A 3,931-nucleotide genomic window follows, 5' to 3' on the forward strand; every position below is an offset into this window, starting at 1 on the left:
AGCTCAGCTGATCCCTAACGTTGGAGAAGGGTAGCCGAGAGGGAGGGTCTTGCCCGAGATCTCCAGCTCAACGGCAGCACAGCTGAGGCAAGAACTCAGGAATCTGGCTCCAGCTCTGAAGCTGCTCCTCAGCTGTGCTGTGAGCGTGAACTCGGAGCAAACTCAGCCTCATCTGCCTGTACTTCTCTTCATATGAAAACCGTCTTCTTGTCAGGTCTGTTACTCTCCAAGAAACAGATTTATCTAGAATCAGTGATTAGAATGCATTTTGCATATACAAAAAGGATAGGAGAGAAATGCCAATATACAGAGACATGGATCCAATCAAGTAAGTATATCACACTTCTGGTTCACAGCTAGTGAAACCTGGGCTCAAATAAATTTAGGTTATGATAAAAATTGACTTTGTAATATATACTCTATTGACTACATCACGGATTATTTGCTTTTTTTTTATTTTAGGAGGAACGGATTGGATTTGACTTGGTTTATCTTTTTAATTTTTATTTGTATTTATGTTTTGGGTCGCGTTGGGTCTTCGTTGCTGCACGTGGGCTTTCTCTAGTTGCGTCGAGCGGGGGCTACTCTTCCTTGCGGTGCGTGGGCTTCTCATTGCACTGGTTTCTCTTGTTGCAGAGCTTAGGCTTTTAGGCCTGCGGGCTTCAGCAGTTGCGGCACGTGGGCTCAGTAGTTGTGGCGAGCGGGCTCTAGAGTGCAGCCTCAGTAGTTGTGGCACACAGGCTTAGTTGCTCCGCGGGATGTGGGATCTTCCTGGACCAGGGCTCGAACCCGTGTCCCCTGCATTAGCAGGCGGATTCTTAACCACTGCGCCACCAGGGAAGTCCCGGATGATTTGTTTTTAAAGGTAAAAATAAGTTCTTTTCTTATCACATACTTGGAGTTTGAAATAGATTTGCATTAATATATTAAACTTAATATGTTGCACTTAATGAACAATAAAGTAAATGGGAAAAAGTATGAAAAAAACAAATCGCAAAAACGTCTTATCTCTACCCAGATGCTGGGTCTAAGATCTCCGTTAGAACCTGAGAGGACCTGTGGTTGTCATGGATATATAAAAATGCAAGGAAAACATAAACAACTAAGAAAGAGACTGAATGTGGCAGATCCCAGAACTAAAGTGAGCAGTCTGGGCTCGTATCACATGCCCCGAAGGGCGTGTGGTCTCTGATGGCCCAAGAATAGAACCAGCCCCCAGCGGGATGGGAGTGGGCCGTGGACTTCCTGCCGTTTGGTCAGACAGACTGCCTTCCTGAATTACTAGGTCTAGGAAGTGGTGGTGACAGGGTGGGGGTGGGGTGGAGAAGCTACACGTGTCCCGGACAACACCCACACAGCCCTCTTCCTCGCTGCCGCCTCATTTCCCCTCTTACAGACCACTTACCTCATCTGCAACACGCCCAGATGGTATCTGGGAGCTCTAACGGCTCTGAAATCCCACAATTCTAGAATTCAGACACAACACCAGTTGGTAAGAGACAGGCAAAATCCCAGCCCCGAAAACCAGTGCTTGATGTCACAGGAGATACACCGAGTGTGGGATCCAGGACTCAGACAATAGCCGCTCTGCACTGAGCAAGGGGCATGCACTCAGCAAGGCGATGTGCCTTTCCGTGCATGGCCACGGTTCGTGCCCATGTGGGCATGGCTAGCACCGGTGGGGAGATGCAGCTTACACAGGTTGGTCCACCAGGTGTCCATTCCGTAACCCCCTGTCTCTCTCCATCTCAGCACGCTGGACACTGGCTTACGCTGGAGGTGTAAGCCCAGGTGAACCTCACCTCTATCCCCACACACCCCCTGACTGGGCATTCCTAGCAACAGGAGAAACACACCCTCACCTCCCTTCTCCCCAGAGGAGGAGGTTTCATCTAATGGGTAAGTTTGGGAGAAGAACCCGTGCCTGCAGGGGGCAGCTTTCTGGGCTGGGCCAGTGTATCCAAAAGATCATCATTTCTATATGTGCTCAAAAGCCACATGTGGCTAGTGGCTCCTGTGTTGGACAGTACAGTCTTAGAGGCTAACCAACTGACGTCCCATGTCCTGGCTTGAAGACTTCCAGTGGAGGACAGGTCCCCACCTTTGGAATCACTCTAGTTACTTGGTGGGCACCTCTGGTTGCTAGAAACATCTTCACATCAAACGGAAATCTGCCTCCTTATAATTTCCCGCTTCTCAGTTCTAGCCATGCCCCCCGGACTATCTCACCCCCTTGACTGCTCCAATATTCGAAGACAGGGGAATACACTCTCCTAGTTCTCCACAGCCTGGCTCTTCTCAGGGTTAAACGGCCCCTGTTACTTCCGCTGTTTCTCACATGAACTTGAACCACGGCCCGTCACAGGCTCATCCTCCATTGGACCCTGGTCCTCCACTCAACTTGCCTCTGTTTCTCTGAGAGGCAGTCAGAAGGGGACACAGGCTCTCGGCAAGTTTCTCAGTCTTTTTTCAAATACCTGCCTGCTGCCCCCTGAGTCAGTGCCCAAGACTGGCATTGTTTGCTGGGACAGGGCTTCCCGTTTATTCCTCGCTTGAGAACACTAGATTTATAACTGTCGTGGACACCTGTTGTTTTTGACTACCCAGTATGCAAACTGTCTTCCCAATTTAGAAGAATCCCAAAATAGGTGAAAGCCAGGGCCCTGCCCCCCCTGACGGAGGCTGAAAGGGAACAGACTTCCACCCCCCCCCCCCCCCGCACCACAGGCTCATGCCTGAGCCAATGGCGTGAGGTCCATCCCAGCTGTGATGTACTCGATTCCTGAGTTTTTCATACATTCTTTCTGATGATAAGAGACGTGGCTGACGGTGCGGGGGAGAGAGGTCCAGAATCAAACTTCCTACTGCCGGTGCTTCTGAACAGTTCTCCAGAAGTAACTCTAAACCCACCTTGAGGCTCTGAACTCAGAATGATTCTCTAAAATTGAGACCAAGACTGAGATTAAAAAAACCTTGTGCCTCTCCCTGCTGTCACCAAGGATTACCGTTTCCACCTTGGAGAGGAGCCCTGAGGCCCTGGATGTGGGTGGCAGCAGGGAACAGCACAGGACTTGGAGTCAGGACAAGCTGGGCCTCATCCCAGCTCAAACCCTGATGCTGAGGGACCCTGGGAAGATGGCTTTCCTACCCTGGGTCTTGGGTTCTCCACATGGAAAAAAAAGGACTGAGTGATTTTTAAGGTTCTTTTTCATTCTGATTTTCTGTGACTCTGAACCTCAAAGGAGCTGTTATTTCCTTGAGTTCCTACTTACTGTTTTCCCCCTTCTTGCTGGCTTTTGTATTAACGCTTTACAAATCTGTGAATGGATAAACAAAAGGTGATATATCCATACCATGGAATATTACTCAGCCATAAAAAGGAATAAAGTACCAATACGTCTACAATACAGATGAACCTTGAAAACGTTAGGCGAAGTGAAAGAAGCTAGTTACCAAAGACCATAGATGGTATCCTTCCTTTATATGAAATGTTCAGACTAGCCAGATCTATCGTGATATAAACCGAACTACTGGTTGCCCAGGGCTAGCAGGAAATGGGGAGTAACTGCCAAGAGGTATAGGATTTCTTTTAAGGGTGATGAAAATGCTCTGAAGTTGACTTTGGTGATGGTTGCACAACGCTGTGAATATACAAAGAACCTTGCATTGTGCAATTGAAATCAGTGAATTTTATGGCCTGTGAATTGTATCTCAATAAAGCTGTAAAAACTAAAACCAGGCAACAGGTTTAAGAGAAATCTGATGCATTGGAGGACAGCCTTGAAAATTAAATCCACTCACAACCCAACAATTCTATGTTGTTTGGTGTTTAAAGTCTCTCCCTTGGTCAATTAACCAAAATTAATTGATTTATTTAAATGTAACATTTTTAAAATTGCCCCTTCTTGGAAGGTCTAATTAAAGTCTAATG

General features: G+C 47.6%; 1 long non-coding RNA gene across 1 annotated transcript; it reads right to left on the minus strand.

The window, feature by feature from the left end:
- Nucleotides 1-528: 528 nt before the first annotated feature.
- On the minus strand, nt 529-2,516 carry LOC132520543 (uncharacterized). The gene is made up of 3 exons (XR_009540568.1): nt 2,230-2,516; nt 1,406-1,466; nt 529-798 (listed from the first exon to the last, which is right to left on the minus strand). It is a non-coding gene; the product is annotated as an uncharacterized LOC132520543 (long non-coding RNA).
- Nucleotides 2,517-3,931: the final 1,415 nt, after the last annotated feature.

Source organism: Lagenorhynchus albirostris, chromosome 5 (assembly GCF_949774975.1).
Source record: "Lagenorhynchus albirostris chromosome 5, mLagAlb1.1, whole genome shotgun sequence".
Classification (NCBI taxonomy): domain Eukaryota; kingdom Metazoa; phylum Chordata; class Mammalia; order Artiodactyla; family Delphinidae; genus Lagenorhynchus; species Lagenorhynchus albirostris.